The sequence below is a fragment of the Panthera onca genome, chromosome F2, assembly GCF_046562875.1.
Source record: "Panthera onca isolate mPanOnc1 chromosome F2, mPanOnc1 haplotype 2, whole genome shotgun sequence".
Classification (NCBI taxonomy): domain Eukaryota; kingdom Metazoa; phylum Chordata; class Mammalia; order Carnivora; family Felidae; genus Panthera; species Panthera onca.
The window spans coordinates 81707230-81718957 of NC_138356.1; the positions used below are offsets into that span (position 1 = coordinate 81707230).

The 11728-nt window shown below is 64.3% G+C and overlaps 1 protein-coding gene across 11 annotated transcripts in view; it reads right to left on the bottom strand.

Moving 5' to 3' along the window:
* The window catches only part of TSNARE1 (t-SNARE domain containing 1), a 151603-nt gene extending 142506 nt beyond the window's left edge, over nucleotides 1–9097 (bottom strand). For 9 of the 11 annotated variants that reach the window (XM_060611428.3, XM_060611426.3, XM_060611424.3 and 6 more), the window contains exon 1: nucleotides 9009–9074. The gene's annotated coding sequence lies outside the window, so the exon portion shown is untranslated. Of the gene's footprint in view, nucleotides 1–8386; nucleotides 8790–9008 lie in introns of those variants that run through there. The other 2 variants (XM_060611421.3, XM_060611422.3) reach the window with 2 other exon arrangements.
* Between the last annotated feature and the right edge of the window lie 2631 nt (nucleotides 9098–11728).

The following is an 11728-nucleotide window of genomic DNA, read 5'->3' on the forward strand; positions in this document are numbered from 1 at the left end:
GGCGGGTTGGCAGCGTGCCTCATAACCCAAAAAGCATGTCTCTCTGGGCCAGAGTCTGCACTGCAGGGCACCTACCCTGCACACACACTGTCCTTAAACAGGGACGAAGGCTGTTCCTTCTGTAACACGCGAGGACCGGAAAGCACCTACGTTGCCACCAACAAAGGGCTACTGAGCTGATTCTGGCACATCCGTGCTGGAAACACCCTGTAGCTGTGCTCAAAAGGAAAAAGAGAAGCCCTCTGTGTCAGTATAGAAAGATCTCCAGGGCATTTTGTTTAGAAGGAGGAAACAAACACCAAGGCGCACGGACTTGTCAGCACACGACTCGCGAGACACAAAGGAAAAATGTTTGGCTGATACTGATATTCACAGACCGGGCAGCGTAGATCAGAAACCAGGAACAGCGTCACCTGTGGAGCTGAGGACGGGGCCGGCTGCCATGGGGGGACTTGGAACTCTGGGCCGCGTGCGTGCTCGCGGACCACATAAGCCGTTCGAAGTGCAGAAATGCGAGGGCAGCGGAAGGGTTCCCTGCGGTGCATCCACACCGCAGAGCAGGACTCAGTCATGAAAAGAAACAAACTGCTGATACGTGTGGCAACCTTGGGAGATCTCCAGGGAGCTGCGCCAAGGGACAGAGCCAGTCCCCAGAGGAAACATGCCATACGGGACTCTGTTTAGGTGACACTCTTGACGTGACACTGGAGCAAGAAGGGCGCATTGGCCGGTCCCAGGAGTTGGGGGGGGGGGGGGGGGCAGGGCAGGAAGATGGGCGTGGCTGTCCAAGAGCCACACGGGAGGGGTCCTCTCAGCGGCAGAAAGGAAAACAGCCTGTGCTTGAACTGCAATCCTGGGTGTGACAGCACACGACGGCTTTGCAAGACATCACCGCTGGGGAAACCGGGGAAGGGTCCACAGGATGGCTCAGAATTCTTTCTCACAGCGACATGTGAGTGTACCATTGTCACGAAATTAAACACGTAACAGAAAAAAGGCACCAGGCTGTCCGTCTCCGTGCCCGGAGTCACTGAGTGGGCAGAGCAGGGGCCGTATTCACTCTGAGCTGGTTTCCTGAGCACCTGCCTCCTGGAATGTGGGACTAGACAGGGCCCAAGCTCTCTGTGCACAGGGGACCCCCCAGGAGGAAGAGGGAGGAAGCCCAGGAGAGGAGGGTGGTCTTCCAAATGCACAAAGTCGCCTGGCCAGGCGGTATGAGCATCAGCAGAGCTGGCCACCAAGTCTGGTTCCCTCCCTCGGGAAGCAGGGCGGCACCACTGTCCCCGGCCCCCTGAGGCAGAGCCACCAGAGTCCTTCCGGACAACGAGTTGGGAACAAAAGCAACCCAGCTCCCTTCTGAGCCAAGCGTTTAGTTCCCAGGACCAGAGCCCCAGAGTTCTTTCCCTGTGGCGGGAAGGCTACATTCTCAACGGTGTCTGCTCGGTCAGCCTGGGTCTCTGACGGCACCGAGCCCGTCCGGCCGATCCCTGGGGGATCGCCTGGGGGGACGCTGTTACCTACGGCGGAGGCGAGAGCCAGCCTGTATCCTTAGGACCCCCACCCGCCCGATCACATCCGCGCCTACACCCGTCTGTCTGACCTCACCCCCGCCAACCTGGCCCTCCTCCACGCTGCCCGTGGGGCCCCTCTCCCACGACGGCCTCCACACCCTCCTGCAGGTGGCCAGAGGCACAGAGGTAGCAGGTGGTCCGCCCCAACGTGCTGTCAGACCGGGAGGCCGGGCACGGCTGGGGCCACAGGGGCAGGCAGCTCTGGCCTCTGCCCCCCGCGTGTAGCATGAGTGCCGAACCAGGTTCACAACTGTCCCCGGTGACAGAATCCCTCCTTCGGACGCACAGTACTGGAAAGTACAGGTGACACATGAATCCAGAGCTGTTCCGGGTAACAGGAGGGGGCGCACAGGGCAGGGGTGACTAGAGCCCCCGTGCCTGGTCCCCGTGAGCGATGTCAAACCTGTTGGCCTAGCAGCTCTCCACACTCCAGGCTCCACGGTGCCACGGGGCAGCCGGCGAAAGACAGAGCCCAGATTCCACGGCCCACACGCGGGCTTCCACTCCCAGCTCTGCCGAGCTTGCTTCCGGCCTTGGGAGAACGAAGTCCCCTCTCGCAGTCCAAGAGAAGGGACCCGCCCACTGCCCTGCTCCCATCAGTGACACGAAGACCACCCACCGTGCACTCGGCTCAGAGCCCGAGGCGCTCCTCAGGGCCCCCGCGGCACTGCGCACCCACCTGCCAAAGGTCCGTGGCGGCCGGCTCACCCCTGTCCCGGGAAGCAGGGAGCTGGGAGTCACCCCTCCCCCACCCCGCCCGGCCCCGGCTCCAGCTCCAAGCAGCCCTGTCCTTTTGCTGTGAGGAGTGCACACGGCACACGTGAGTACCCTGCTCAGGGCGGGCCCACCCATGCTCTCAGCGCCCCTCACAGCTTCCCACCCGCAGGAGATGTGGGGGTGACCCCAGGTGCACCAAGGGCCCAGCAGAGGGTAACAGCCCTTTCCAACTGCTAGCCGGTGCTTGCACAAGTGTCTATCAAGCGCCTACTATGTGCCAATCCCTGCCTGGGGCCACGGGTGACCCAGGGGAGCGCACGGGGAGCCCGACATCACGGGCAGCGAGGAACCATCCAGGTGAGACTCTGTGTGCCCTGCCCTCCCGAAGGACTCAAGCAGGCCCCACAGACGGGGTAGGCTTCCAGACAGCAGAACTCAACCCAGCCTTCACCTGGAGGGGACCACCCGGCAGGGCTGGCACCAGCTGTTCCAGACAGACAGACAGACAGACAGCAGAGCTGACATCCGGCTCGGGAGGCCAAGAAGTCGGCAGGGCAGGCTGACCGAAGGCCGGAAAGGTGATCAGGTCAGACGGCGAGGAGCTGCAAAGCCGAGGGAGGGAGGCGGCCCTACCGTGCGAGCACCCCCCAAGTGCTGCCCGCAGGAGAGGGACGGACCGACCAGCACCACGCCTCGGCAAGGACAGCCACAGCCTGAGGAGTGAGCGAGGAGCCCCGGCTGGAGGCTGCAGACTCTCTGGACCCGGGGCCAGGAAGGAGGAGACGGGGCTCTGCCCCCACCACCGGCCCACACTCATTAGCACCCTCGCTGTGGGTGCCGCGGCAGGGGAAGGAGGTCAGACCTGAGTAATGAGTCCAACTCCTCGACTCTAAAAGCCCGTGCGGAGCAGGAGCCCAGCCCGGGAAGGGGGCTGTCGTGCTGAGTGGGTCTAATGTGGGGGAAGACTGATTCCGGGCTGCTGGTTCAAAAACATGCCCCCTTCCAAAGACTTGGCTGGGACGGATTATGGATCCCAGGGGAAGGCAGCCAAAGGTGGCCGGGGGGTGCACCCATCTCCTCCGTGCTGCCTCTGTCCAGCACCTTAATGCCCCCACTGTCCCTCAGGGTGCCTGTCTGCCCCCTCTCCCGCCATCTTCCCCAGAGGCCATCTCCCCTCCTCCGTCACAGCCACCTGCAGCCCCAGTGTCCCCTGCGGGCCCAGTCTGCACCCCTCAGACCACACCCAGGGTCTGCCCTGGGGGACAGGAGGACACACGTGAACAGGTGGGTGCCCAAGCGTGGCACCAGGCCCCAAAGCCCTGAGAATGCTGACTCAGTAACAGGACATCTTTCCGTGGGTCAGGGAGAGCCAGCCACCAGCCACCGATGAGCTCATTCCATCCCCCCACCCGCTTCCATCCAGCCTCACTGGTCCGCCTCGGCCTCCAGTCCCCAGGTGCTAGTTTGCACTTTGATACCTGGGTTCCCTAAAGCCCTCAGACCTTTGCCAAGCTCTCCTTTAGAATGAGCCCGATGGCAGCTCCAAATGGGAGAGGGGCCCAGGATTAAGTCTGTATAACATAATCACGTCACCATTAACACGGCCACTAACTCACAGGGCATCCTTCAGGGCGGAGGCGCCTTCCAGTCCCCAAGCAGTGGGACAAGAATGCGGGGCAGACGGGGCAGCTCAGGGATGACCAGACGGGTCCCTTATGGGCCTGTGCCTGTGGATGAGCCACCCAGCCCGGGGAAGTCTCCTGATCTGAGGAACACAAGGAGCCCAGCAGGGGCCAGGCAGACACCAGAGGTCAATAATCAGGGGTGACTACGGTCGGTCCCCCCGCATTCCTGCTAATCCAACTCGAAAATGACCCACACCTCACCTTCCCCGTCCAGCAGAGCCGGCCCTCGGAAGGGGGGGGTTCCAGCCGGAGGTCACTCAGAAGGGGGGCACTCCCTCAGCCCCACAGCACCCCCCCTCGCCGCACCCTGGGCACCCCTCCCCCACCCCAGGGCTTCAGTGTCCGCCCCTGCGACGGCCCCCGCTGCCCGGATAGCTGCAGGACCACAAAGGGCCAGCTCGGGGACACACTAATGAGGACATCAGTCAGCACGCTACAACTAAGACCCTGGGTTGCCACATCTGCAGGGCCTCGCTGTTTCCGTAGCAGGATGCTAACTCAGTCAGGGCTGGTCCCAGTCCCCTCTCAGGGGACATCAGAGACAGAAAATAAGACCATTTCCCGTCGATCCATTAAAGAAAACAGTAAAGGTTTACCGGGCCAGAGCTCCAGGCTGGGGGCTCATGGGGTCAGCGTGACGACCAGGCTCTGCTCTCCCAAAGCAGGAGCCCCGCGAGCACCCCGCCATCCCGGTCCCCGGCCCGTGATCCCTCCACCGAGGGGATCTGCGGCACTGTTACACCACCACGGACCCAGCCACGTGATACTGAGCCACGGGGCCCATAGGCCTGGACCTCCCACTGCCCCCGGCAGCCTCCCACCACCAGCCCTGGGTGCCATCTGGCCCAGACCCCTGCTCCGCCCCCCAGCCTAGTTCCCCCAGCGATCCTCAGCCGGGCTGGCCTGTGGGAGACCTGCACCCCTTTATGCCTTCCCTCGTGTCTCCTGCTGCCTGCAGCCTCCTTCCCGCCCCCGAGCCCGGATGACGCTCAGCTTTCAAGAGTCAGTTGAGGCCTCACCAACACCCAGGACCCCTTCCCAGGTATGTACCCAGACCCTCCAGCCCCACCCACAGCCACACGCAGAGCGGGGGCCCTCTCTACACCCTCGCTGACCGCTCACTGTGACCTCACTCTGTGACATATGCACGGTAGCATCCTTGAGGACGCCAGGAAAGCCGTCGGGGCGGCCCCCAGCTGCTCACCACGTACCCTGAGCCTCTGTGCAAGACCCGGCCTTCGAAACTCCCGGAAGAGTGTTCCACACCTCAGATGGCAGCCCTGAGCAGAGACCGTGGGAGGGGCCCTGCCAGAGATCCTGTGCGTTCAGGCACCGGCCCAGCACACCTATAAGGACACCTGCAGCCCCCCAAACTGGGTCGAGTCCTGACGAGGCTTCCCCAAGCCTGGGGCGGACCTACAAGCGGGGAAGGGCTCCACCCAGTGTGGTTTGGGTTTGAAGCCAAGTGTGGAATTACCTTTCCTTTACTTCACACCTGTCCCAGCCCTTACTAGGGTTTCGGGCTGACGGGGACAATCCCACAGCTGTAACAGGCTGCGGAGGACAGCCCTGGATTGCAGGGAACGCACGGAACCAAGGGCCCCCGGGAGACACCACTGTCCCCGTTGCTCGGCTGGCTCAGGCACCTGCAAGGCACCGGGTTCAGCTCGTTGGCGAGTCCTGTTTTCTCCACCGGGATGTGGGCCAAGACAACTAACTCCCTTCCTAGGAGAGGTTCCCCGGCCCCACAGGAGCGCTGACCGCAGGTTCCAGCCGGCTGTGTCACAACCAACCTCACTTCTTCAACAAACAGCCACCAGCAGCCACCGGCTCCAGGCCTGGGCCACAGACAGGCTGCCATTCACAGGCGCGGCTCCTGTGGGTGGGGGGTCGGGGGGGGCAGGCCGGCTGCATCTGCCACGGAGGCCCAGCTCGGGTGCAGGAGGAGCCCTCCCTGGGCCCCAGGCCGCCACCTGGAAACAGGTACAGTAACTCTCGTCACCTGCCTCCGCACACCCAAGCGGGATCAGGCTGCTCACGGCAGGGCGCAGAAGCACAGGCCGGCACCAAGGCTGAACCGCCAGACGTTTGGCCGCGCAGGAGGGCCCCCACCCCGTCCCCTTGGTCTGTCTGCTCTGTCACCCAGACTGCGGCACGGGCCCGGGGTCGGCTCAGGAGACAGGCGGCGCGGGGCGGCCGGGGGCGCAGAACCGGAGTCCGACAGGACGCCCACCTTCAGATTCCCAGCGAGTCCGCCCGACTGTCGCCACCCGAACCGGATTCTGACAAACGGCATCGACTCCAGCCGCCCTGAGCCGCACACCCGGTTCCACTTGCACACACACGGCAGTCAGAACGGATCCAGTGACCACATACACAGCGTGTAAGTTAAGTAAGTAAGTAAATAAGTAAACCAATCCATCAATCAATCAGGCCTCGGCCTTGGCCAGCTGTTCACACCCCAAACAGGAGTAACAACAAGGTGCCCGAACCTTGGAAGCTTCGGTGTCCCAGGCTGGATGGGTGGTACCTTAGGACTTCACAGTTAAGGGACGTGGGGCAAGTCTCCTTTCCTGTGCCTCAGTTTCTTCATCTGTACTATGAAAACATAAGAGGCCCTGTCCCGGGCTCACTGTGGAAATGAACTGAGCTAGGGAGCCTAAACAGCTGAGGACCAGAGCCTGGCCCCCAGAGCACCACGTGAGCACGGCAGGTACGACTAGTGTTAAACCCCCACGACACCCACCCACCCTTCCTGGCCGACCAGACATCACCGTGCTGCCTGGCCCAGCTCAAAGCCCATGACCTGCGAAGCCCCCCTTCTCTGCGACCCCGGAAAGACCCCTCCCTTCTCTGAGACCCCAGGAAGACCCCCCCCCCTTCTCTGGGACCCCGGGAAGACCCCCCTTCTCTGGGACCCCGGGAAGACCCCCCCTTCTCTGGGACCCCGGGAAGACCCCTCCCTTCTCTGGGACCCCGGGAAGACCCCCCCCTTCTCTGGGACCCCGGGAAGACCCCCCCTTCTCTGGGACCCCGGGAAGACCCCTCCCTTCTCTGGGACCCCGGGAAGACCCCCCCTTCTCTGGGACCCTGGGAACCCCTCCCCCTTCTCTGGGAGCCTGCAGCACACATCCATCCTTGTCGTTAAGGGCCCAGGGAGTGCTTGGTCCAGTACGAGTCTTCTCTCCCCAACCGGAAGGTAACTGAAAGGTAAGCCAGCCTCCTTGCCTCTAGCTTCCCCTCGTCTTGAACACACGCCCAGCCATGACTGCATTTCTCACCATGTACTCTTTGCTGCCCTGTGTCACCAGTCCACTCTCTCATCGCAGCCTGCTGGGCGCCCACACCACTCCAGACTCTGGGCTAGGCACCCAAGATGCAAGGGTGACCAAGACGGAGGTCCCTATGCCCCAGGGGCTCTCAGCCACGTGTGCGAGATAAACACACACACACACACACACACACACACACACGGATCACTTCAGTGCAGCAGAGAAGGCAAGCTAAGCATCGGGGCCCTGGGCCACGAGCCTGTGGGTGAACCTCATCCAGGGGAGGCAGGGGACAGGAAGGTTCCAAAGGGGATATCAGGAACACTAGGGCATTCCAAGCAGAGGACCTAACTGTCATGTCGGTGAAAAAACGACGTGGGATGCAGAAAACAAAGCATCCGAACTGGCTGGGTACCTGAAGCAGGCCATGGAAGATGTGACTGGAGGGACAGGCAGCAGCCACACCCCGACCTTCACCCTGCAGGCTGCAGGGAGCTGGAGAAGGGGCTTAAGGACGCCTGCCTGCCTGTGAGCCAGCAGACAGCAGCTCCTGTGGCCAGGCACCCATCTCACCCGCACAGGGAAGTCATCTGGACACAGGGCAGCCAGGCCAACGGAGGACAGATGTGGAGGTGGCCCGGCCAAAACGCCACTCTTCCAGGAAGCCTTCTCGGATCTGCCCATCTCCCACAGCCGCCTGCAATGGCGACTTGGCTCCTGATCCCGTGCTGTCCTGGGCAGGCATTTGCTGCACCAGATTTCTACCGAGGACCCAGCACAGGAGAGGCGGAACCTCACCAGAGTACCCTCTTAAACAGGCTGGACACTGCAAGACTGACGAGCGTCACCTGTGCCTTTCACCCAAACTCGGTGCCCCTGCTGGGGTAGAGTGGAGAACCCCCATCCCTGCCTCCCAGGGACGGCACACACGTGGCAGTGACAGAACAGGAGAAGCCAGAAAGGCAGGGAGGCAAACCCTGGCGGGAGAGGTAGTCAGGAGAGCACCCCAGCCCCCAGAACTAGGAGCAGGGCCGAGGCGGGCAGCGGAGGGAGGGGGCCAGGTGAGGCTGCGACGGCAGAGGCCTATCTCGTCCAGCGGCCAGGCCCGCAGAACTTTCTGCGACGGGGCAGCGTTCCATACCTGTGCCACGCGTGGCGGCTGCCACCACGCCGGACGGCGCACACGGAGCCCCGGGCCCCGGAGCAGTGAGTGAGGTCCCCGACAGGAGGCCCCAGCTGGGCTCCCACGGGGCCAGGTCACACCTGGTCACCTGCAGACTACTCGGGCGGGAGGACCTCGCGCTCAGAACCGGGAGGCGCCTCGTAAGCCAAACGTGGCTGAGGGCAGAAAGGCGCGGAGGGGCCGCCCCCGAGGCCTTGTGGCCGAGGGCCGCCCCCTGCGCCCCACAAGTGGGAACCGAGGCCTCAGGGAGACCGCGCGCATGCGCCCTCAGGTGGGTCCCAGCCAGGGCGCCCTGGGGGCGGAGCCGGAGCGCCCCCGGCTCTCCCGTCCGCCCCGCCCCCGTCCACCCGGGCCTCCCGCCGAGACCACGCCCCCTTGTGACCACGCCCCGCACCTGCCCCGCCCACCTCCCGCGGCCAGCCCCTCCCTCGGAGGCCCCACCCCCTCGCCCCGCCCCCGCAGGCCCCGCGCGCCCCTCCCGACCCCCGACCCCCGCACCCCCACACCTCGGGCCGCGCGCCCTTCCCGGAAGGGCCCCCCTGGCCCTGCCTGGCCCCGCGGCCTGACCCCGCCACCTCACCTGGGCCGGGGTGGTTCGCAGGCGCGCTCCGCTCGCTCTCGGCGGGAGGGGCGGTGCAGGGGGCGGAGCCGGGACCCAAACATCACGTGACGACCTCTCCCGCGCCGGGCGAACGCCGCGAGACCGCCCCCCGCGCCCCACCCGCCAGTCCCATCGGCCTCGGCGCCTTGCGCCAGCCAATGGCCACTCGAGCCGCGCCGCGCCGTGGACGGCGTGCGCCTCAGGACTACAAGTCCCAAACTGCCCCGCGTGGACGACCGGAAACGGCCGGAGACGGCGGCCGGCTGGGCCAGAAAGCCTTCTCTGACTGGAGCTCCTGGCTGGCGTCGAGGCCGTGGTCCTCGAGGGCCGCACGAGGGTCCCCGGAAACGCTCAGTCCCTTCCCCAGCCCCTTGAGGTGGCGGGTGCGCTGTCACCCCCGAGCCTCGGTCTCCCATCCGTGGAACCAAGGCGGGCGGGGGTGAGGAGGATGAGGATGAAAGTGAGCTTGGACAAGGCGAGCCCAGCCCTCAGCCTCAAAGGCCTTCGCCCCGGGTGGCAGCCCCGCGGGGCCTCTGCCCAGGAGCGGCACTTGGCCCTCTAGAGACCTTCGTGGGGTCGGGCTCCCTCCTGCACGCTGCCTGCGCCCCCTGAAGAGCTGGACCGGTGGCTGTGTGCCCTCCGGCCCGCATGCCCTGTGCCTGAGCCTGCTTGCCCACAGGCGAGCCCAGAGCCGCCGCTGGGGCTGGGTCCTTCCCGCCTCCGTACCAGCCCTGCCTCCTCGGCCCAGGTCCAAGGCAGCGTCCTAACAACTGCTGGTGATCAGGCCTGGAGGGGTGTGGGCAGGGTTGTCCCCACAAGGCCAAGCATCTCCATGCAGGGGTTGGGCGCGGGCCGCCTCCTGTCTGCCAGGACTCCTGGATCGCCCTGCTCCCTGATGCCCGTGACATTACGGGATCTTCAGTTTGGGCACAGATGTGTGTGTGAACGAGTCCTGGGTACGTGTGCGCACGGCACACAAGTGCAAGGCCGTGCACATGGACACTGGGCAAATGCGTGTGCACGACACGAGTGTGAGCACAAGGGTGTGCAGCGGGTGTGCTCGGATGGGAGCAGGGGGATGACTGTGTGTGTCGTGTGTGTGCTTGTGTGTTGCCCGCACGGGTGGGGAGGAAGAGGCGACAAGAGCAGGCCAGCACACGTTGGCTCAGATCAGCCTGTGCCGGGGCTGGGCCTCGTGTGCTCACCACAGCCTTGGGGCCGATGGCCTGTGCCCGTTTCACAGGCCAACCCGACTTCCGTCAGGGCTCGTGCCCTGCCCCCAGGACAGCTGGAATGCAAAGGAAGCCAGTCCCTTGCCCTGCAGAGGCCGTGATGGTGACTGCTGACCACAGCTTAGGCCCTTCCAGGGAGAGGTCTCCCGAGACAGATGCCCGCCTGAGAGCCGGACGCTTTGGCTCTGCTGGAGTGTGAGGCCAACCACTGGGCTGAACTCTATGGCCCACAGGACGAGTGACAGGCATCGGCTCCTGCAGGGAGGGTTGTTACCTGAGAGCAGGGATTGGCTTAGCTCAGAGCCCCCCCCCCCCCCCCCCCCCCCCCGCCGTGTGGATCTTCCCTTTAGGCCTCAGCAGGGGCGTGAGCCACAAGGTTAGGGATGGGTGGAGGGTCTCCAGAAGGAGCCTCCGTGCAGCTCCCGCTAAAGCCGCCCTGGAAATGCTTGCTCTGGCTTCAGGAGCAACACGGGCTTCTCCATGGTTATGCTGGATCTCCGGGTCAAACACTGTCAGCGTGGGGTCTGCAGTGAGCCACCCTCCCCCACCCTTGCTCTCCATGCTCTGGAGCCTGGCTCCCTCACCCCTGTCCAGACTGCAAGGTTTGCAGGTCCACACTGCTCCCATAGCCCTCATTTGTCCATCCATCAAGTCTCGTGAGCACCTGACTCGCTGTGGCCCAGTCTCCAGTTGTCCCTTACCGACAGAACTCCAGTTTTGTTCAGGGCGGGAATGTGCCCAGCGTCACTGGCAGCTAGAGCTGACCATGTGACCGTCCTGACCGGGGGATGATGGGAGAAGGCACAGTAGTCTTCAGGCCCCCCCAAAAGGGATGGAGGAGGCCGGCCAGCTCATCTGACTGTCCTGCTCTCTTCTGTCCCAGCCCAGAGTGTGGGCAGTGTGCAGAGGACAGCAGCTATTCCGGGAGGAAGAAGATGGGTCCCAAGCTGAGGACGGGGAGCCTCTGCCCCAAGTGCGCCCCCAGACTCATCGTCACGGGAGAAACAGGCCCCTGCTTCCTTCGTGCTGCTGATGACACCGTTCCCAGCAGATACAACCCCTGTGCGCCTCAGGACGGAACCATCACCTGGTAGGTGTTGTCCTGCCTACAGCAGGAGGGGTCCCCTGAGGGGAGGCTTGCACAACAGCACACAGAGGACGGCCTGGCGCACGGCGTGGCCTCAAGGGCAGCGCCGAGGGCATGAGTGAGCACGTGAGCTGTACCTGCCGGTCTCCCTTTTCGCGCGGTGTCCCCCGTATAACTCGGTGAGGCCGGCCCAAGCGCGGGCGACGTAGAGGGCTGGGCGAATCCGGGAGCGCGGGGGTGCCGAGGCTTCTGTGCAGGGGACACGTGGAGAGGGGCACACACGGGGAAGGTGTGGCAGGGGCCCAGCACGTGGCAAGCGTTTGAGACCGCTCTCGTCACAGCCCTGGGCTCCTAGGAGATCAACTCCGGCGTGAGACTTG